At 38.9% G+C, this 24,577-nt stretch overlaps 1 pseudogene; it reads left to right on the forward strand.

Annotated features, from left to right (window-relative positions):
- Window positions 1-3,880: 3,880 nt before the first annotated feature.
- Window positions 3,881-3,991, forward strand: LOC125471281 (annotated as a pseudogene).
- The last annotated feature ends 20,586 nt before the right edge of the window (window positions 3,992-24,577 follow it).

The raw sequence follows: 24,577 nt of genomic DNA on the forward strand, positions 1-24,577 counted from the left end.
TGAGAGAAGACATAGCACGTACTGATCTTAACGGACTGTCAATGCCCAATTGACAATCCTATGATCAGGAACGTTTAGGATGTGTCAACGAAAGAATGGTCTCATGAATCTAACTTCTTTAGATCGCATTCTTCCAATCACATATTCCTTGGACTTATCGTTTAAGCATATAACATTTATATGAGACGGCTCAAACAATAATGTTTGCCCTTTAAACTACATTAGTTTGAAATGTCCGTAAAGTATCATCATATGATTGGTTTTAGGGCACATTTCCAACAGCTCACTCTCTGGGACACATCTCCTAATGATTTGGTCAGGGCAATATTTAAACAAATATGGTTCGTCCCAAACGTAGTGCTTTACCATGGCCAGGAACTTCTTTCTTTCCTGAAAAGAAAGGTCATTTCTCATTACACCACAAGCCAGATAATTAACAAAATTAGCATACCATGGTTCTTGTTCTTGAACAACAAGGAGTTGTTCATCTGGAAATGATTCATTTAGGGGCAAGGGTTGCCCCACTCCATGGTTTTCATTAAGTCTGGACAAATGGTCAGCCACAACATTATCACTGCCCTTCTTATCTCGAATTTCCAAGTCAAACTCTTGTAGTAAGAGTATCCATCTAATTAAGCGTGGTTTAGCATCCTTCTTTGTCATCAAGTACCTAAGGGCTGCATGATCAGAAAACACAATAACTTTAGATCCCACAAGATATGACCTAAACTTTTCTAAGGCAAAAACAACAGCAAGCAACTCCTTTTCAGTTGTGGAATAGTTAAGTTGAGCATCATGCAGAGTCCGGCTTGCATAGTAGATCACATGTGGAAGTTTGTTCACCCTTTGCCCTAAAACTGCACCAACAGCATAGTCAGAGGCATCACACATTAATTCAAAAGGTAAAGACCAATCTGGTGCCATAATAATAGGGGCCGAGGTTAGTTCATTTTTCAAAGTATTGAATGCCTCCATACAAGCCTTATCAAAATGAAATACAACATCTTTAGCTAACAGATTGCACAATGGACGAGTGATCATTGAAAAGTTCTTAATGAAACGACGATAAAAACCCGCATGGCCCAAAAAACTTCTTACTCCCTTCATAGTGGTGGGGGCTACCATATTGGTGATGACGTCAATTTTGGCTTTGTCCACCTCCATTCCTTTGCTAGAGATTACATGCCCCAACACAATTCCTTGTTTCACCATAAACTGGCACTTTTCCCAATTGAGAACCAAATTTGTTTCCTGACATCTTTGAAGTACTAAAGATAGATGGTTAAGACATTCATCAAAAGAGGAACCAAACACTGAGAAGTCATCCATAAATACCTCAATGAACCTTTCTACCATGTCAGAAAAGATCGCCAACATGCATCTTTGGAATGTTGCTGGAGCATTGCAAAGTCCAAAAGGCATTCTCCTATATGCAAATGTGCCAAAGGGGCAAGTAAAGGTTGTTTTCTCTTGATCCTCCGGAGTGATTGCGATTTGATTGTAACCTGAGTATCCATCCAGAAAACAATAATGTGAGTACCCTGCCAATCTCTCAAGCAATTGATCTATGAAAGGCATAGGAAAATAATCTTTTCTAGTGCTAGAATTCAACTTCCTGTAATCGGTGCAAACACGCCAACTAGCAGTGGGCTTTGTGGGCACAAGCTCATTGTTTTCATTCTTCATCACTGTGATTCCCACCTTCTTAGGCACCACCTGAATAGCACTCACCCATTTGCTATCAGAAATGGGTTATATGATCCCCACATCTAACAATTTCAACACCTCATTCCTAACAACTTCCTTCATGTGTGGGTTGAGCCTTCTTTGTGGTTCACGGGTTGACTTTGCCCCTTCCTCCAAGAGAATCTTATGCATGCACATGGTAGGGCTTATTCCCTTGATATCTGCAATAGACCAACCAAAAACTGATTTGAACTCTTTTAACACCCTAATTAGTTTATCTTCTTCAATTGGGGTGAGATCAGAAGCTATGATAATTGGAAGAGTTTCAAATTCAGCTAGATATGCATATTTTAGATGTGGTGGAAGTGGTTTAAGTTCAAGTTTTGGTGCCTTAACAGTGGAAGGAGTTAGATGTGACATTGATGATTCTAAAGGCTCTAAAAGAGGTGAAACATTCAAAGGATACAATGCTAATGCATCCAAGGCAGCTATTTCTTCCATGAGTGCATCTTCTTCATCAAACTCATCTTGAGATTGACTCAAAACAGTTTGTAATGGTTCATTAGATTGTGCCTGCAGGAACTTAGAGAATACAAGTGAATCAAGCACATCAATGGCATAACAATCAAGAGATGAACAAGGATGAGAAAGAGATTCAAACACTTTGAATTGAACTGTCTCTCCTAACACTGTCATAGTGAGGAGTCCATTTTGCACATCAATGATGGTCTTGGCCGTGGCCATGAAGGGTCTCCCAAGCAATATAGGCAACTCACGATCATGTATAGGAGCTTCTTCCATGTCCAACACTACAAAATCTGCAGGCAAGATTAGTTTATCAACTTGAACCAGAATATCTTCTACTATACCTCTTGGATATTTAACTGATCTGTCTGCAAGTTGTAATGAAATGGTGGTGGCTTTCAAATCTCCCAAACCTAGTTGAAGGTACACTGAATAAGGCATTAAGTTGATGCTAGCACCTAAATCAAGCATTGCCTTCTCTACTTTCTTGTCCCCTATGGTAATGTTGATAGAGAAACTTCCTGGATCCTTGAGCTTTGGTGGAAGTTTTCTTTGCAAAACTGCACTCACATTCTCAGACACCACTACCTTCTCATGTGGTCCATACTTCCTTTTGTAGCTGTTTAACTCCTTGAAGAACTTCCCATATGCTGGCATGTTCCTAATGACATCAAGCAAAGGTAAGTTAACATTCACTTTGCTTAGTATATCAAAAATTTCTTTGAATGACTTATCCTGCTTGCTCTTGGCAAGTCTTCCAGGGAATGGTATTGGTGGAGTGTATGGTTTCTCGGCCTTGTGAAGATTTGGTGCTTCAAATGAGGAAGTAGCATGGCTTGGTTCCTCATTTGGTTTCTCATTGTCTCCTTGAGTAACACCTGCATTCACATGATCATATTCATTAGTAACCTCATTGCCAACCCTATTATCAATAACCTTACCACTTCTAAGTGTAGTGATTGCTTTGGCTTGCTCTTGGTTCCTTTGGAGTATCACGGGTTGGCTTGGAAACTTTCCAACTTCTCTTTGGTTCAGGGCATCTGCAATCTGCCCCAATTGTGTCTCCATTTTGGTTAGGGCTGCTGAATGTTGTTGGAGAGTGCTATTTGCGGAATGTTGGAATTGCAAGGTGTTTTGGGCTAACAATTTAACCGTATCCTCAAGGGTAGTGGCAGGTTTTGGTTGGAAATTTTGGAATTGATTGTTGTTCTTCCATGAAAGGTTGGGATGATCTCTCCAACTTGAGTTATATGTATTGGAATACACATCATTCCTTGGCCTTTGGTTGTAAGAATTCATGAGGTTCACTTGTTCTTGAACATACTCAGGGTAAGCCTCCCTAGATGGACATTGGTGAGTAGGATGGCTTGGTATGTTGCAAATGGCACACACTTCATTAGCTTTTGGCACCATGTTGAGCACGGATTCAAGCTTCCTTTCTAGGTTAGCTACCTGCAACAAAAGCTCATGATTAGAACTTGTTTCATAGACTCCAACTTTCTTACCCCTTAAATCTTTGTGTTGAGCATTAGACCCCAACATCTCATAAATGTTATATGACTCTTGAGCATTCTTTTTCTTCAATGCTCCACCTGCTGCATTATCAACAGTTGATTGACAATTTTGGGTTAGTCCATCATAGAAAATTTGCATTTGTAAGTGAAAAGGTAACCCATGATGTGGACATTGCAACAAGAGGCCCTTAAAACGCTCCCAACACTCATTGAAAGGTTCACCATCATCTTGTTTGAAGTTGAAGATTTGTCCCCTTAATGTGGCTGTCTTTTGAGTGGAAAAGAACTTCTCCAAGAACTTCTTAGCCACGACATCCCATGTGGTGAGGGAACCTGGTGTTAGAGTCATCAACCAACTCTTGGCCTTATCTTTCAAGGTGTAAGGAAACACTCTCATCCTCAAATTTGCTTCACTTACTCCCTGCAAAGGTAAACCACTCACAACATTGTAAAACTCTTTAATATGAGCTAAAGGGTCTTCATTAGGTAAGCCATAAAATGAGGGAAACATATGGAAATGTGAAGATTTGAGATCATAGTTTCTAGCTTCTGTGGGCAGCAAGATGCATGAAGGTGAATTTGGTATGATTGGTTGAGCAAAGTCCTCCAAAGCTCGAAGTTCATCTTGGTTGCCCGCCATCTCTTCCTCTCTTTCCCAATTAAATTGCTCAGATCCTTTACTTGTTAAACTAGGTGAATTCCTTTCCTCTTCCTCACGGATAAATGATGAACTTGATGGCACAAAGTTGTCCAAAGTGTGGCCCTTTAACCTTTCAATTCTTTGGCCTAACTCAACAAGTCTATTTGACATATACTACCTGAAACAAAGTAACACAAGTTTGAATGAAAATCAAGAATCTACCTAAAATGAAAAACACAAAGTTTAAATAGCAAACAAGCAATTACAAGGGACTGAAATCAGTCCCCGGCAACGGCGCCATTTTTGTTGATGTATATTTCCTTCCTAATGCTAGAATATATTTAGTATAATGGCACAAGCAAGGGTGTCGAATCCACAGGGACTAATTGGACCTATGTAATTACTTGTTTTGCAAGAACTCTAAGAAATGAATCAAACTAATCAAACTAGGCATATTAAGAAATGAATCAAACTAATCAAAATAGGCAGATTTGTTGTTGTAACTTGAAAGTATAAGAAAATGAAGTAAACACCAATAACTGAATCAACAATTAATACAATGAGATGGTTCCAATGGAAATGAAACTAGGGATTCGATTTCACCATTGCTCAACTAAGTCCATGTTTGTTAAGTTAGTTTGTACTCATTCATCTACCTATTTCTTGAGTTTGTTTCACTTGGACAGCAGCCACCACAACCTGCCCAAAGCAATGAAGTCCAAACTCAAAACAAGGACGAACAAAATCAAGAAAAGAAGTTAGGACAATTGGAGGAGCAAATTGGGCAGATTATGGAGTTCATGAAACAAATTCAAGAGCAAAGTGAACTCTCCAACTCAACTATTGAAAACTTGAAGGAAGATTTTGAAATCCATAATGCTTTCACTTTGGGAAATGCTATGGAGGTTGGAGCTGACCTAAAAATGTCCAAACATAGCCTAGAAGTGGATGAGGAGCTGCTAATTGAGGAAGAGGAAACACCTTTGCCGCAGGCACCTATTGCTCCTACGCCATCCAATTCAGGTAAGGTTGTTCCAAAGTTAATTATTTCTAACCCCGTTCCACTGAATGTCCCTATTCCTTGCAGGATCATGCAATCCAAGGAAGAAGAGGGTGAGAAAGGCATCTTCGAATCCTTTTCAAAGAATCAAGAGCAAGATGTGACGGGGGAATATCAAGAATTCGTCAAAGAGGACATATTTGAAACCACAAAACCCAAAGAAGTCGAATTTGACGACATTGGACAAGTCATAACCATCACATGCAATCTGGCCAAGTCCAATATCCCTGAAACTTTCAAGGGAGTGGTGTTTGTCATTGAGTTCTTGTCGGAGCACACAGGGAAGCCGCCTCCCCGAATTTTAATTTTCTTTTATACTGATATGTTGTTAATGATCCAGGCACCCACTTTAGAATTTGAACCATTACCGGATCATCTCAAGTATCACCCCCCATTCAGAGATAAATTCCATGTCATGGGTCCTAAGTGAGCCTAAGAAGGTCTCGTCCGGCTGCAAGACGTAAAAGAAAGCGCTACTTGGGAGGCAACCCAATACAGTGAATAAAACAAAGCTTGTTCATTGATTTTTCGAGAAATTACAATTGTATCTAACAAAGAAAGAGAAAGATGGAGCCTTCACAAGGGTTGTGTACGTGAGGCCCCACTACGTGGCAACACTCTCGGAGCAGGAGGCATCGGAGCAGGAGGCATCGGAGCAGAAGGCATCGGAGCAAGAGGCATAGGAGCGGGAGGCACCGAAGATAGATCATTCAAGGCCCCAATCCTTGGTGGAACGCTGGATGACCCAGGAAAAAGGTGCCTCTGGAAGAAAGCTGCAAGCCTTTGACGGTCATCAAGCTCATCAAGCTTCCTCTTCATGCCTGTCGAATAATTGTTGGCAAGCACGTGCAAACTTCGGTTCTCGTACTTAAGCTGTTTGATCTCCTGCTTAAGACTCTCCACCTCCGCCATCAAGGATTCAACCTGACGGGAGCGAGCAAGAAGGCGTTGGCCCATGTTGGACACAGAGCCAGCGCACTGAACGCTAAGAGCGAAGGACTCTTGAACGGCCAACTCATCGGACCGTCCTGAAAGCAGCTGACTATCTTTGGGAGTGAGGAGGTTCCGAGCTACTATCGTAGCCGTTGTTGCATCCGTCATCACAGAGTCCTCATCTGTAAGAGGGCCATGAGAAGATAAGAAAGACGGGCACCATACCTTATCCTGACGCGGCGCAACCGGATCATTGCTTAGACTCAAATCTAAGCAAATGTTCGATGGGTTAGATGAGCTAGCCATTTTTCAAGAAGTTAAAAGAGAAGGGTTGGATGGAGTGAAATCTCGACGGGCCGGAGACGATTTCTGGGCAATTTTCAGAGTGTGCATGATAGAGGTGATCGATCACCTCTATTAAAGGAGAGGCATTCACCGATTCAGAAATGAAGAGACACCACTCTTCAAAGCCGGATTTTCCGGCGTAAAGATCGCCAGCTCTTCAGACGCAATCCAGGCTTTTCAGAAAGCGTGTGCCACTTTGTCAAAAGCTCCCGGCTTTTCAGAATACGCGTGGAAGGCGAGAAATCAGCTGCACACTTTAGCCGACAAACGTGGGTGACAAAGCCGAAAGCTCCCGGCTTTCCAGAAAGCGAGTGCAACTTTGTCAAAAGCTCCCGGCTTTTCAGAAGACGCGTGCCACTTTGTCAAAAGCTCCCGGCTTTTCAGAAGACGCGTGGAAGACATTGCCGCATCCGCACTGCCATTTGCCATTACAATTCCTATATACATCAACATTCATGGCAAGGCATACACCCACAAACGCATAACTTTCCTTCTCGGCCGAAAATGTAAGCTGCAACCAACCCGCACAAACATGCTCAGTTTTCTCCTTCTCTTGAGAACACATTTTCAACCATGGATGTATCCCCCAAAGAAGATACCAAATGCCTGCAGTACAGATGAGGCAAGAGGAAACGGTGGATCGAAGCATGTGGAGACAAGCGCAACAAATATATGTGCTGATTCATTCGCTGCCTCTTCGAAAGCAAAGGTATCTCATCTCATCAAGGGCGAAAGCAAAGGTATCTCATATCATGCTCTTTCCCTGTCTTTTCCTTTGTCCTTGATATTACTTGCATGGCAAAGTGAAAGAAGCAATCAGCCAGTACTTGGAGTCTACCTGGACTCTATTCCCTGGTTGCTTATCTAGCGTATGCTGAGCTATCCTCTAACCCTCTTCAATACGAATTGGAGAGATTGAACAAAGAAACAGATAAAAGGAGTAAGCTCAGACCTTCGGGGGAGACCAAAAGAATCCTGCTGCCCAGTTCAAGAGTAGCATAAAGGAAAATCAACGATCGGAGGAAGCCAAAAGAATCTCCAGCTCAGTTCAAGAGTAGCCTGTGGAAAAACTCAAGATGAAGCCTCACTGCAATCACCAAGGAGAAGATGGAATTTACACTCCATAACCAGATTTGCATCTCTAAACTCTTCTCTTTGTTAGATACATTCTGCCATATTTAGTATGTTTAGTTGCTGTTTATGTGTTTACTTTTGTTTGGTGTGTTTTAAACATTGAGGACAATGTTTGATTGAAGTGTGGGGGGGGTAACTAAAGTGTTTTGATGCAAATTCGGAGGGTTTTATCCACCATAACTTCAAATGTTGTTTCTTGCTGTTTTTAAGTGTGTTTAGTGTGTTTTGACTTAAAAATTCGAAAATCACATAAAAATTTGAAAAACATGTTTTGAAAAGCCTAAAAAGAGTGTTTTGAGTCGTTTTTGTGTCGTAGGTCACCTTCCAACACAATGATAAGGATTTGGTTTGTAAGTGCATGACTGTTAAAAAGAGTTATAAACATAGAGAAACGTTTGATTTACTCTTGGTATATGCTTGGTTATGGTTATAATGTATGACTTCACATGCAATCATAAAAGAAAAATTCGTTTTTGTAACATGCTTGAAGGAAGGAACTCAAACAAACGCTACAACCCTGAGAGACTTGAGCCTATAATGTTCTTTGGAGAGTATAATCTGTGATTTCTTGTTTTCTAAAGTCGTTGCATGATCTCATTATTCTTTGCTTGGTTACTACTTAGAAGGCGTTTCATCATATAGTTCCAAATGCTAGAACTCATGCCCATTTCATTCAAAGCATGTTATTGATTTGCATAACATATATCAAGATGAAGTTGTGTAGTTGCCACCATAGCCAAATAGCCTCACTTCCCATATTTCGTATTTGTTGTAAGTTTTACCCCCGTTGAGCCTTGTTTAGCCTTTATTCTTTGTTTACCCACATTTTCTTCACCTAGCCTAGTTTAGGACAATCCCCACCCTTGTTCTTAAAAGATAGTGAGCATGACTTAATTGAATTCCTTTTGAGTTACATTATGAAAGAAAATGAGTGTGGGGGAGAGAATGTTTAAGTGTTTATGTATGTTTTGAGATTCAAAAGAAAAGAAAAAAAAAAAAAAAAGAAAAGAAAGAAAGAAAGAGAAAAAAAAAAACTTGAAAAAAATGAAAGAATGAGTGATTGAAGAAAGGGTCCAAAACACCAATTCTGGCCGTAAATTGTCTAAATTCTCCCTTTTTGTTCAAAAGTTGAGTTTTCATTCAAAAGTGAATTCTAAGTTGATTCAAGTGCTTTGCTCACTATTTCTTTAAGAACCTTTGTTTTCCATATCCCTTCTTTGTTATCCACATGTCCCGAACCCCATTACAACCCGTGACTTCAATCTTTAGTGTTATGTGTTTCAATTTGTGGAGTTTGAACTTGGTATGAGCATATGGTGTCACTGGTTCTCGTGTCTAAGTAGTAGCATTCCATTCATGAGATCATATCTAAACATGCTTATTAACTCCAGAAATTGCGTTCTTTGTGATACATATATGTGAGTGTTCGGTTTCATGTTTACATCAATCTTCTCACATATACTTAGTGTAGGGTGTGTAGTCAGAAAATCTGAGTAAAAATTGAGTGCATATCTTGTGAGGAATTGAGCAAATTCTCTAAGGCATGTTACTACATTCAAAACATGGTTTTAAATGCTTAATTGTGAAATAGTATGTGGTGACTGTGATTAAGAATGTAATTAAGTGTGAAGATGACTAAAATCTGTGGGAATGATGATTTTTAACATGTCATGTGCATTGGAAATCCCTAAGACGATTGTTGGAAGGTTTAGGTTGTGTTTTACTTGTTTTGTTTCGTTTCGTTTTGTTTTGTTTTTCTTTCTGTTTTGCTCGAGGACTAGCAAAAGATAAGTGTGGGGGTATTTGATAGGAGCATATTCATGCGACTTAAATGGCTTGTTCTCGTGCATTTACGTTATGTTTCTTTAGTTATTTTAGTCCTTTATGCTTCTTTTGTGTGTTTTCAGGTTCTAAGGGCAAAGTATGCAAAATGGTGCATTTTGGTGCATTTTGGAGTAGTTTGGGGCGTTAAATGGATTGCATATACTTGAAGCCAAGTAGATGGACGAAATGGAAGACCAAAGGAGGCCCTTTGTACCAGAAATTCACACCAACACATCCCATTTCAGATTGCATTCCAATCATTCCAGCCAAGCCACATGCACTCCCTTTAATTTATTCAACCTAGCTGTCAAAGCACATGCACATTCACCCTAATCATTCACATACACAATCTGCCATCATTCACACATTCATTCCACATGCATTCCCTTCACAAATCAGCCACATGCACTTTGCCTTTCATCATTGCACCATAAATCAGCCACATGCACCCATAATCATTCAACCAACTTTGCACATGCATTCATCATCATAACCTAGCTGTCATTACCCTTTAATCACATGCATAAATCAGCCACATGCATCTCCCATCACCATTCCAGATTTCCACCAAGTTCCTAGCTGTCATATTCCCTCATTTTCACCTATAAATAAGCATCCATTGCAGCCACAATTCATTCATTCCCATTCATACACAATTCATTCTTCCATACACATTTCAGTCACAAACACCAACCATTCCCTTGTGCCATGCTCTCTCCCTAATAATCCAAACACCACACCAGAAATCATTGATGCGAGAATTATACGCACACAAATTAAACCCTCTTTTTGACAATTGTAGTATAGATATAAGTAGGGATCGTTCTTAACCGGGGATTAGGAGGGATTGCAAAATCACTTGGAAACTGACTCAAAAACGTAAAATAAAGTTTAAAACACTAAACTAGACTCAAAACAGCCCCAAAACACTCAAAACTGCCTTAAAAACACAATCTGGGCAGTTTTGAGCACTTTGGTGAATTTGGACGAATGTGTGTAATAAATTGAATCAAAACAATTATAAACACAAACTAAGACACTTTAACACTAAACTAGACTCAAAGAATGCAAAACTAAACACTTAAAACACTAAAACAAACCAAAAGACTCAAACAGCACCCAAAACACTCAAAACTGCCTTAAAAACACTTTCTGGGCAGTTTTGAGTACTTTGACTACTTTGGACGAAATTGGGTAATAAAATGAATCAAAACACTTAGAAACACAACCTAAGACACTTTCTAACTAAGTTGGACACTAAAGTAAGGGGGGATTGAGTTTTGGACGAAATTAAACTAATTGCACAGATTGTAAGTATGAATGTGATGGATTGCTAGCTAAGGGGTTTATCTCCACACATGTTACACTTGCATAATAAAAAGATTTCCAATTGCATTTCAATAAACCATGAATTCTCAACACCCCAAGTTAACCGTGATGCACTAATTAACCTTCAAATCTTCCTAACGTTATTGAATTGGATGATTGCATACGACAACCCAAAACATTCCCCACAAGTCCCCTACATGATTGCATAATAGAGATACAAGCAAGAATCATTACGCTCTATGAAAATTATAAGTGTTGACGAGGCATTCGTTACTATGATTGCATGAAACTTATGCCAAGAATTCGTTTAACGCGATTGTTTATAAGCAACCTCCACTACTTGTGAATATAAGTTCGTAACTATTAGGTGAAACTCACTTATATTCTAGCGTCATATTCATGCATGAAAATTAAGCGTGTACTCTCAATAAACATACATAAATAAGTTATCAATCAAACAGTTAAACAAATTGAATCCACAACTTATGAAACGCAATTAGAAGTAATCAAATCAAAATGCAAGCATAAACATATATTTCGAATCCCCCCCTAGCCAAAGGGGGGTTTAGTTCCTCATACGTACAAAACAAAGAGAATTGAAATTAAACATTGTAATCGAGGAAAAGAAACACCTAAACATTCCAACAACTCAAACTTGAATTGTATGAACGTTTAGGCACTCTTCTCCTCCTCTTCGTTGTAGCACACGGTCTAAGGATAGTTTGATGGTGTGGATGTGTGTTTGAATGAATGAATTTCTGAAATGGAAGAGTGTATGTATGAATGGGAATGAATGAATTGTGGCTGCAATGGATGCTTATTTATAGGTGAAAAGGAGGGAATATGACAGCTAGGAACTTGGTGGAAATCTGGAATGGTGATGGGAGATGCATGTGGCTGATTTATGCATGTGATTAAAGGGTAATGACAGCTAGGTTATGATGATGAATGCATGTGCAAAGTTGGTTGAATGATTATGGGTGCATGTGGCTGATTTATGGTGCAATGATGAAAGGCAAAGTGCATGTGGCTGATTTGTGAAGGGAATGCATGTGGAATGAATGTGTGAATGATGGCAGATTGTGTATGTGAATGATTAGGGTGAATGTGCATGTGCTTTGACAGCTAGGTTGAATAAATTAAAGGGAGTGCATGTGGCTTGGCTGGAATGATTGGAATGCAATCTGAAATGGGATGTGTTGGTATGAATTTCTGGTACAAAGGGCCTCCTTTGGTCTTCAATTTCGTCCATCTACTTGGCTTCAAGTATATGCAATCCATTTAACGCCCCAAACTACTCCAAAATGCACCAAAATGCACCATTTTGCATACTTTGCCCTTAGAACCTGAAAACACACAAAAGAAGCATAAAGGACTAAAATAACTAAAGAAACATAATGTAAATGCACGAGAACAAGCCATTTAAGTCGCATGAATATGCTCCTATCAAATACCCCCACACTTATCTTTTGCTAGTCCTGGAGCAAAACAGAAAGAAAAACAAAACAAAACGAAACGAAACAAAACAAGTAAAACACAACCTAAACCTTCCAACAATCGTCTTAGGGATTTCCAATGCACATGACATGTTAAAAATCATCATTCCCACAGATTTTAGTCATCTTCACACTTAATTACATTCTTAATCACAGTCACCACATACTATTTCACAATTAAGCATTTAAAACCATGTTTTGAATGTAGTAACATGCCTTAGAGAATTTGCTCAATTCCTCACAAGATATGCACTCAATTTTTACTCAGATTTTCTGACTACACACCCTACACTAAGTATATGTGAGAAGATTGATGTAAACATGAAACCGAACACTCACATATATGTATCACAAAGAACGCAATTTCTGGAGTTAATAAGCATGTTTAGATATGATCTCATGAATGGAATGCTACTACTTAGACGCGAGAACCAGTGACACCATATGCTCATACCAAGTTCAAACTCCACAAATTGAAACACATAACACTAAAGATTGAAGTCACGGGTTGTAATGGGGTTCGGGGTGTGTGGATAACAAAGAAGGGATATGGAAAACAAAGGTTCTTAAAGAAATAGTGAGCAAAGCACTTGAATCAACTTAGAATTCACTTTTGAATGAAAACTCAACTTTTGAACAAAAAGGGAGAATTTAGACAATTTACGGCCAGAATTAGTGTTTTGGACCCTTTCTTCAATCACTCATTCTTTCATTTTTTTCAAGTTTTTTTTTTTCTCTTTCTTTCTTTCTTTTCTTTTTTTTTTTTTTCTTTTCTTTTGAATCTCAAAACATACATAAACACTTAAACATTCTCTCCCCTACACTCATTTTCTTTCATAATGTAACTCAAAAGGAATTCAATTAAGTCATGCTCACTATCTTTTAAGAACAAGGGTGGGGATTGTCCTAAACTAGGCTAGGTGAAGAAAATGTGGGTAAACAAAGAATAAAGGCTAAACAAGGCTCAATGGGGTTAAAACTTACAACATATACGAAATATGGGAAGTAAGGCTATTTGGCTATGGTGGCACTACACAACTTCATCTTGATATATGTTATGCAAATCAATGTCATGCTTTGAATGAAACGGATATAAGTTCTAGCATTTAGTTCTATCATGATACAATTGCATTCTAAGTAGCAACCAAGCAAGGAATAATGAGATCATGCAACAACTTTAGAAAACAAAGAATCACAGAAAATAACTCTCCAAAGAACATTTAGGCTCAAGTCTCACAAGGTTGTAGCGTTTGTTTGAGTTCCTTCCTTCAAGCATGTTACAAAAACAATTTTTTTTTTTCTTTTATGATTGCATGTGAAGTCATACATTATAACCATAACCAAGCATATACCAAGAGTAAATCAAACTTTCATCTATGTTTATAACTCTTTTTAACAATCATGCAATTACAAACCAAATCCTTATCATTGTGTTGGAAGGTACCCTAAGACACAAACACACAAAAATGACTCAAAACACTCTTTTTAGGCTTTTTAAAACATGTTTTTCAAATTTTTATGTGATTTTCGGAGTTATAAAAACAAAACATACTAAAACACTTAAAAACACCTTAAAACAGCAAGGAACAACATTTGAAGTAATGGGTGATACAATCCCACGAATTTGCATTAAATATACTTAATTACCCCCCCACACTTAAATCAAACATTGTCCTCAATGTTTTAAGCATAGATTCACACAAAACATAAGTAAACACACAAAAAGCAACTAAACATACTAAATATGGCAGAATGTATCTAACAAAGAGAAGAGTTTAGAGATGCAAATCTGGTTATGGAGTGTAAATTCCATCTTCTCCTTGGTGATTGCAGTGAGGCTTCCTCTTGAGTTTTTCCACAGGCTACTCTTGAACTGAGCTGGAGATTCTTTTGGTTTCCTCCGATCGTTGATTTTCCTTTGTGCTACTCTTGAACTAGGCAGCAGGATTCTTTTGGTCTCCCCCGAAGGTCTGAGCTTACTCATTTTATCTGTTTCTTTGTTCAATCTCTCCAATTCGTATTGAAGAGGGTTAGAGGATAGCTCAGCATATGCTTGTCTCCTCATGCTTCAATGTATCATTTTCCTTTGCCTTACTTGCTCCCCTTTGCAGAAGTGGTCCCTTCTCTGGAAGTGTATCAACCGTTGAAGATGACTACTGATGCGAGAATTACTTGACACTCAAATTAAACCCTCGTTTGACAATTGTAGTAGAATGGATAAGTGAGGGATCGTTCTAGACCGGGGATTAGGAGGGCTTGCTAAAACCTTCTAAATTGACTTAAAAACATAAAAACTCAATATAAAACACTATTTAATGCTCGAAGAAAGCAAAACTAAAAATAAGAAAGATTAAGACTAAGACTTCAACGAAATAGGGGGGAATTGGATTTGGACGAATTTAAACTAAAATGGATACTTGGAAACAAAACAAATTGTAAATATGGATAGATTGCAAACAAGTGTTGTGAAATTAGATGGTTGGTGAATTAGCTAGAGGTTCTTTCTCCACACATGATATTTATGCATATGAATCAATTTCCAGTTATTCCTTCATTGAATTATGAACGACAATGCCCCAAATTAACCGTGACATCACTAGTTAACCCTCAGATTTTCCTTATATTATTGGATTGGATGGCATCATTCGACAACCCAAAATATTCTCAAAAGTTCCCTACATGTCATCATAATAGAGATACAATCGAAGATCATTAAGAATAATGAAAACCATAAGCATTGACAAAGCATTTGCAACTATGACATCATGTTACTCATGCTAAGAATTAAACTTAACGCGATCGTGACAAGCGACCTTCACTACTTTCAAGTATAAGTTAGTAACGATTATGTGAAACCTTCTTAAACTTTAGCCACATATTCATGCATGCTAATTAAGTGCCGACCCTCAATCAACAAACACAAATAAGTTAATCATCAAATAGTTAAGCCAATTGCATTCACGAATCAAGAGTTCATAACCGGAATTCATCAATTCATATTACATAAATAATCATGGTATTGAAATCACCCCTAGCCAAAAAGGGTTTAGTTCCTCATAACTTTGAAATCAAAGAAACACCTAAACATTCCAACAACTCAAACTTGAATTGTATGAACGTTTAGGCACTCTTCTCTTCCATTCCTCATATTACAAAACAAAGAGAATTGAATTTAAACATTGAAATCAAAGAAACGCGTAAACATTCCAACAACTCAAACGTGAATTGTATGAACGTTTAGGCCCTCTTATCTTCCTCTTTATTGTGGCACAAGGACTAAGGGATGTTGTTGGTGTGTTGAATGGATTGGGGGATTATGGAAATGGATGAGGATAGATGGAAGATAGAAAGAAAAACCCACGGCTAGGAGAGGGAATGGAAGTGTTTGTGGTGTGGTGTTGTGTATGAAATGAGATGATGCTTGAATGAATGAATGCAAGGGTATTTATAGGAGGAGTGGAGGTGTATATGGCTATTTGTTTAATGTGTTTGTGTATTATGATGAATGCATGTGAGTTAAAGAGGGAGAATGTGGTGAAATGATGAAGTAGGAAGGTGGAAATGCATGTGAGATGTTGGAAAGGAAATGGGAATATAAGTAGGCCATGGCATGGGAGTTGTTTTGTTGGTGTAAATGTGCCATGGTTGTAATGATGAAGAATAAAGGGTGCATGTGGGGTGGAATTGAATGAATGCAAAGTGAATGAATAATGAAATGAGTTAAAGAGGGAGAATGTGGTGAAATGATGAAGTAGGAAGGTGGAAATGCATGTGACTTGTTTGTGGAATAAAGAATGAATGGTGGAATGATGAAGAGTTGCATAAAGAATGCATGTAGGGTTAGCTAGGTTGGCTTTGTTTGGGTGCATGTGTGTTAATGATGGTTTTGCATGTGAATTGATGGATTGTTTTTGATGGAATGGATGGTTCTTTGCATGGCTTTCGAAGTGATTGTGGGCTTTGGAATTGGAAGGAAATGCATGGCCTTGGGGTTGGTTTAAGAGAGAATGGGCTAGGCCCTTTGTTTTATGTCCAAAATGAATACAAGGCCTTCAAATTCGTCCAACACTTTGGCTCCAATCATATGCTATCCATTCCAAGCCCAATTTTGCTCCAAAATGCTCCAAAATGCATCTTTTTGCTTCCTTAGCCATATGAACCTAAAAACACACGGAAATGGCTTAAACTACTAAAACAACTATGAATTAACAACATAGATGCACGAAAACAAGCTAAGTAAGTCGCCTAAATATGCTCCTATCAACTACTCGAGAGCAACGCTAGGTAAGCAACCAGGGAATAGAGTCCAGGTAGACTCCAAGTGCCGGCTGATTGCTTCTTTCACTTTGCCATGCAAGTAATATCAAGGACAAAGGAAAAGACAGGGAAAGAGCATGATATGAGATACCTTTGCTTTCACCCTTGATGATATGAGATACCTTTGCTTTCGAAGAGGCAGCGAATGAATCCACATGCTTCGATCCACCGTTTCCTCTTGCCTCCTTTGTACTCCAGGCATTTGGTATCTTCTTTGGGGGATACATCCATGGTTGAAAATGTGTTCTCAAGAGAAGGAGAAAACTGAGCATGTTTGTGTGGGTTGGTTGCAGCTTACATTTTCGGCCGAGAAGGAAAGTTATGCGTTTGTGGGTGTATGCCTTGCCATGAATGTTGATGTATATAGGAATTGTAATGGCAAATGGCAGTGCGGATGCGGCAATGTCTTCCACGCGTTTTCTGAAAAGCCGGGAGCTTTTGACAAAGTGGCACGCGTCTTCTGAAAAGCAGGGAGCTTTTGACAAAGTTGCACTCGCTTTTTGGAAAGCCGGGAGCTTTCGGCTTTGTCACCCACATTTGTCGGCTAAAGTGTGCAGCTGATTTCTCGCCTTCCACGCGTCTTCTGAAAAGCCGGGAGCTTTTCACAAAGTGGCACACGCTTTTCTGAAAAGCCGGGATTGCGTCTGACGAGCTGGCGATCTTTACGCCGGAAATTCCGGTTTTGAAGAGTGGTGTCTCTTCATTTTTGAATCGGTGAACGCCTCTCTTTAAATAGAGGTGATCGATCACCTCTAGCATGCATACTTGAAAATTGCCCAGAAATCGTCTCCGGCCCGTCGAGATTTCACTCCATCCAATCCTTCTCTTTTAACTTCTTGAAAAATGGCTAGCTCATCTAACCCATCGAACATTTGCTTAGATTTAAGTCTAAGCAGTGATCCGGTCGCGCATCGTCAAGGTAAGGTATGGTGCCCGTCTTTCTTATCTTCTCATGGCCCTCTTACAGATAAGGACTCTGTGATGACAGATGCAACAACGGCTACGATAGTAGCTCGGAACCTCCTCACTCCCAAAGACAGTCAGCTGCTTTCAGGACGGTCCGATGAGTTGGCCGTTCAAGAGTCCCTGGCTCTCAGTGTTCAGTGCGTTGGCTCTGTGTCCAACATGGGCCAACGCCTTCTTGCTCGCTCCCGTCAGGTTGAATCCTTTATGGCGGAGGTGGAGAGTCTTAAGCAGGAGATCAAACAGCTTAAGTACGAGAACCGAAGTTTGCACGTGCTTGCCAACAATTATTCGACAGGCATAAAGAGGAAGCTTGATGAGCTTGATGACCGTCAAAGACTTGCGGCTTTCTTCCAGAGGCACCTCTTTCCTGGATCATCTAGCGTTCCACCAAGGATTGGGGCCTTGAATGATCTATCTTCGGTTCCTCCCGCTCCTATGCCTCCCGCTCCTATGCCTCTCGCTCCGATGCCTTCTGCTTCGATGACTCCTGCTCCGATGCCTTCCGCTCCGATGCCTTCTGTTCCGAGAGTGTTGCCACGTAGTGGGGCCTCACGTACACAACCTTTGTGAAGGCTCCATCTTTCTGCCATGTTTAGATACAATTGTAATTTCTCGAAAATTAATGAACAAGCTTTGTTTTATTCACTGTATTGGGTTGCCTCCCAAGTAGCGCTTTCTTTTACGTCTTGCAGCCGGACGAGACCTTCTTAGGCTCAATTGGAACCCACGGCATGGAATTTATCTTTGAATGGGGGGTGATACTTGAGATGATCCGGTAATGGTTCAAATTCTAAAGTAGGTGCCTGAATCATTAACAACTTATCAGTATAAAACAAAATTGAAATTCGGGGAGGCGGCTTACCTGTGTGCTCCGACAAGAACTCAATGACAAACACCACTCCCTTGAAAGTTTCAGGGATATTGGACTTGGCCAGATTGCATGTGATGGTTATGACTTGTCCAATGTCATCAAATTCAACTTCTTTGGGTTTTGTGGTTTCAAATATGTCCTCTTTGACGAATTCTTGATATTCCCCCGTCACATCTTGCTCTTGATTCTTTGGAAAGGATTCGAAGATGCCTTTCTCACCCTCTTCTTCCTTGGATTGCATGATCCTGCAAGGAATAGGGACATTCAGTGGAACGGGGTTAGAAATAATTAACTTTGGAACAACCTTACCCGAATTGGATGGCGTAGGAGCAATAGGTGCCTGCGGCAAAGGTGTTTCCTCTTCCTCAATTAGCAGCTCCTCATCCACTTCTAGGCTATGTTTGGACATTTTTAGGTCAGCTCCAACCTCCATAGCATTTCCCAAAGTGATAGCATTATGGATTTCAAAATCGTCCTTCGAGTTTTCAATAGTTGAGTTGGAGAGTTCACTTTGCTCTTGAATTTGTTTCATGAACCCCATAATCTGCCCAATTTGCTCCTCCAATTTACCCAACTTCTTGTCTTGATTTTGTTCGTCCTTGTTTTGAGTTTGGACTTCCTGCGTCAAAGTAGTAAGTAATTGAAAAATCGTATCATTATCACTTGAATTACTTACATTGCTTTGGGCAGGTTGTGGTGGCTGCATAGATGCTGTATAGAACTCCTCATATGGTTGCCAATATTCTCCTTGTTGAGCCTCCTCAACTTGGTTTTGTGAGCCCTGCACCAAACAAAGTAATTCATTAAGCTTTTGATTATAATCTATTGACAAACCTTGGTTTGGTTGGGCATATTGTATATGAGGTTGTGGTGGATGCATAGACGTTGAATAGAACTCCTCATAGGGCTGCCAATATCCTTCTTGTTCAATATGTTGAGGTTCCCACCACGTAGAGTTTGAATGATCACTCCAATCCGAATTGTAATTATTGGAAAACACGTCGTTCCTTGATTGATTATGATCAAATGTACCAACTCTTTGCATTTGGTACTCTTCCATAAGCTGTGACAAAAGGGAAGCATTATCAAGTGCCATGTCTTGCGTCTAAAATCAACAAAATAAAACTAAAAATATATACACACAAACGAAAATAAAACAATCCAAGAGATTAGCAAAGTTGCTAATCCCCGGCAACGGCGCCAAAATTTGATGCGAGAATTATACGCACACAAATTAAACCCTCTTTTTGACAATTGTAGTATAGATATAAGTAGGGATCGTTCTTAACCGGGGATTAGGAGGGATTGCAAAATCACTTGGAAACTGACTCAAAAACGTAAAATAAAGTTTAAAACACTAAACTAGACTCAAAACAGCCCCAAAACACTCAAAACTGCCTTAAAAACACAATCTGGGCAGTTTTGAGCACTTTGGTGAATTTGGACGAATGTGTGTAATAAATTGAATCAAAACAATTATAAACACAAACTAAGACACTTTAACACTAAACTAGACTCAAAGAATGCAAAACTAAACACTTAAAATACTAAAACAAACCAAAAGACTCAAACAGCACCCAAAACACTCAAAACTGCCTTAAAAACACTTTCTGGGCAGTTTTGAGCACTTTGACTACTTTGGACGAAATTGGGTAATAAAATGAATCAAAACACTTAGAAACACAACCTAAGACACTTTCTAACTAAGTTGGACACTAAAGTAAGGGGGGATTGAGTTTTGGACGAAATTAAACTAATTGCACAGATTCTAATTAAAACAGATTGTAAGTATGAATGTGATGGATTGCTAGCTAAGGGGTTTATCTCCACACATGTTACACTTGCATAATAAAAAGATTTCCAATTGCATTTCAATAAACCATGAATTCTCAACACCCCAAGTTAACCGTGATGCACTAATTAACCTTCAAATCTTCCTAACGTTATTGAATTGGATGATTGCATACGACAACCCAAAACATTCCCCACAAGTCCCCTACATGATTGCATAATAGAGATACAAGCAAGAATCATTACGCTCTATGAAAATTATAAGTGTTGACGAGGCATTCGTTACTATGATTGCATGAAACTTATGCCAAGAATTCGTTTAACGCGATTGTTTATAAGCAACCTCCACTACTTGTGAATATAAGTTCGTAACTATTAGGTGAAACTCACTTATATTCTAGCGTCATATTCATGCATGAAAATTAAGCGTGTACTCTCAATAAACATACATAAATAAGTTATCAATCAAACAGTTAAACAAATTGAATCCACAACTTATGAAACGCAATTAGAAGTAATCAAATCAAAATGCAAGCATAAACATATATTTCGAATCCCCCCCTAGCCAAAGGGGGGTTTAGTTCCTCATACGTACAAAACAAAGAGAATTGAAATTAAACATTGTAATCGAGGAAAAGAAACACCTAAACATTCCAACAACTCAAACTTGAATTGTATGAACGTTTAGGAACTCTTCTCCTCCTCTTCGTTGTAGCACACGGTCTAAGGATAGTTTGATGGTGTGGATGTGTGTTTGAATGAATGAATTTCTGAAATGGAAGAGTGTATGAATGAATGGGAATGAATGAATTGTGGCTGCAATGGATGCTTATTTATAGGTGAAAAGGAGGGAATATGACAGCTAGCAACTTGGTGGAAATCTGGAATGGTGATGGGAGATGCATGTGGCTGATTTATGCATGTGATTAAAGGGTAATGACAGCTAGGTTATGATGATGAATGCATGTGCAAAGTTGGTTGAATGATTATGGGTGCATGTGGCTGATTTATGGTGCAATGATGAAAGGCAAAGTGCATGTGGCTGATTTGTGAAGGGAATGCATGTGGAATGAATGTGTGAATGATGGCAGATTGTGTATGTGAATGATTAGGGTGAATGTGCATGTGCTTTGACAGCTAGGTTGAATAAATTAAAGGAAGTGCATGTGGCTTGGCTGGAATGATTGGAATGCAATCTGAAATGGGATGTGTTGGTGTGAATTTTTGGTACAAAGGGCCTCCTTTGGTCTTCAATTTCGTCCATCTACTTGGCTTCAAGTATATGCAATCCATTTAACGCCCCAAACTACTCCAAAATGCACCAAAATGCACCATTTTGCATACTTTGCCCTTAGAACCTGAAAACACACAAAAGAAGCATAAAGGACTAAAATAACTAAAGAAACATAACGTAATGCACGAGAACAAGCCATTTAAGTCGCATGAATATGCTCCTATCAATCATCCCATTGCCGTGGCTTCCTCCTTCCATTTTCACCACTCCCCAAACCATTCACACCATCAAACTATCCTTAGACCTTGTGCTACAACGAAGAGGAAGATAAGAGGGCCTAAACGTTCATACAATTCAAGTTTGAGTTGTTGGAATGTTTAGGTGTTTCTTTGATTTCAATGTTTAATTTCAATACTCTTTGTTTTGTACGAATGAGGAATGGAAGAGAAGAGGGCCTAAACGTTCATACAATTCAAGTTTGAGTTGTTGGAATGTTTAGGTGTTTCTTTGATTCTCTTTGTTTTGTATCATGAGGAACTAAACCCCCCCTTGGCTAGGGGGGGATTCGAAATATATGTTTATGCTTGCATTTTGATTTGATTACTTCTAATTGCGTTTCATAAGTTGTGGATTCAATTTGTTTAAACTATTTGATTGATAACCTATTTATGTATGTTTATTGAGAGTGTACGCTTAATCTTCATGCATGAATATGACGCTAGAATATAAGTGAGTTTCACCTAATAGTTATGAACTTATATTCACAAGTAGTAGAGGTTGCTTATAAACAATCGCGTTAAATAAATTTTTGGCATGAGTTTCATGCAATCATAGTAACAAGTGCTTCGTCAATGCTTATGGTTTTCAAAGAACTTAATGATTGTTGCTTGTATCTCTATTATGCAATCACGTAGGGGACTTGTGGGAAATGTTTTGGGTTGTCGTATGCAATCATCCAATTCAATACCATTAGGAAAATCTGAGGGTTAATTAGTGCAATCACGGTTAACTTGGGGTGTTGAGAATTCATGGTTTATTGAAATGCAATTGGAAATCTTTTTATTATGCAAGTGTAACATGTGTGGAGATGAACCCCTTAGCTAGCCATAGCATCCATTCATTCCATTTCATCCATTTCATATTTACATTCTGTTTTAATTGTAATTTGTTCATTTAGTTTAATTTCGTCAAACCCTAAATCCCCCTTTACTTTATTGTCAAATTAGTTAGAAATCAATTTAGTTTGTGTTTTTAAGAGTCTCGAGTCAAGTTACAACTTAATTTCGTCCAAATTCACCAAGGTGCTCAAAACTGCCCAGAAAGTGTTTTTAAGGCAGTTTTGAGTGTTTTGGGTGATGTTTGAGTCTCTTGGTTTGTTTTAGTGTTTTAAGTGTTTAGTTTTGCATTCTTTGAGTCTAGTTTAGTGTTAGAGTGTCTTAATTTGTGTTTTAAAGTGTTTTGAATCAACCTATAATCTTAAATTCGTCCAAATTTGTGTTTAGGGTCAGAAACTGCCTAGTTAGTGTTTTTAGGCAGTTTTGAGTCTTTTGAACCTGTTTTGAGTCCTTTGAGTCTTTGTGAACGTTTTTAACTTTGTTTTTATGTTTTTGAGTCAATTTAGAGGTTTTAGCGAGCCCTCCTAATCCCCGGTCTAGAACGATCCCTACTTGCATCCTTACTACAATTTGACAACAAGAGGGTTTAATTTGTGTGCGTATAATTCTCGCATCAGTGGGTGATGGTTTTGGGGGTTAGGAAGGATGTATTCTTGCTTGGGATGATGAATGATGGCTGGTTATGGTGAAGGGTTGCGGCAGATTGTGTATGGAGGTATGGGGATTGAATGGATGATGGAGAATGGAGGCTAGGGCTTGCGGCAAGGACTTTCTGAATAGCATCAAGGGTTTATGCGAATTTGTGGCTGAAAAGATGAATATATAGGTTTCGCCACCCTAGGGTTAATTAGATTAGGGTTACAACTTAGCAGATTTTTGAGGATTAGGGCCCTAGGTTTCGGCAAAATTTATTTAATCCACTTAGGAGAGGGTTTGGCCCAATTAATTTCAGAAAAGGATTTATATAACCCAAATCCACAATGAATAAGGCCTAATAAATCAGAATCCAAAAGGAAAAAGGTTTAGGAAATTCGTCCAAATTTGGGCCTTCTAGAAACTAGGTGTTTTGTGGCTGATTTTGGGTTTTCTAGAAGAGATAAAAGGGGGAAGGGTGCAGCACCCTTTTAGGGTTAGAGAAGGCTTCTAGAAATCATGTTTTTAGGTCCACTTGCAGCTAGGATTAAGGTGGAACAAGATTAGGTTAGGATAAGATAGGATAAGGTTTGGATAAGATAAGGTTGTTAGGATAAGTTTCCATATTTCTTGCTCTTTCCATATCTTCTTTGTCTTGAACTTTTCTTTCCTGATTTGTAGCATGTTCCTAGCCTCATTTGACTCCAAATTCGTCCATCCACCTTGCTCCATATACAAGCTATCCATTTAGTGCCCAAAACTGCTCCAAAATGCACTTTCTTGGTACTTTAACCCTTTGGACCTACGTTGACACGAAAATAACTTGAAATACTACATTAACTAAGAAATAACAACACAAATGCACAAGAACAAGCTAACTAAGTCGCATAAATATGCTCCTATCACACACTTAAATCAAACATTGTCCTCAATGTTTCAAACAAAGACTCACATTCAAACAAGCAACGAAAACTAACTAGCAAACCCAAATAAAAACAAAAAAGAGATAGAGAGTTAAGAATGCAAATCTGATTTTGTTGAATGAATTGTTGGATCACCTAAATCCTCTCTAGTTGAATGCATGGGTTGCCTCCCAAGAAGTGCTTGCTTTAACGTCTTGCAGCCGAACGAACTTTCTTCTTAGGCTCAAGTAGAACCCACGGC

The sequence above is a fragment of a genome, unplaced genomic scaffold (assembly GCF_019419815.1).
Source record: "Pyrus x bretschneideri cultivar Hongxiangsu unplaced genomic scaffold, Pyrus_bretschneideri_v1 Contig106, whole genome shotgun sequence".
Classification (NCBI taxonomy): Eukaryota; Viridiplantae; Streptophyta; class Magnoliopsida; order Rosales; family Rosaceae; genus Pyrus; species Pyrus x bretschneideri.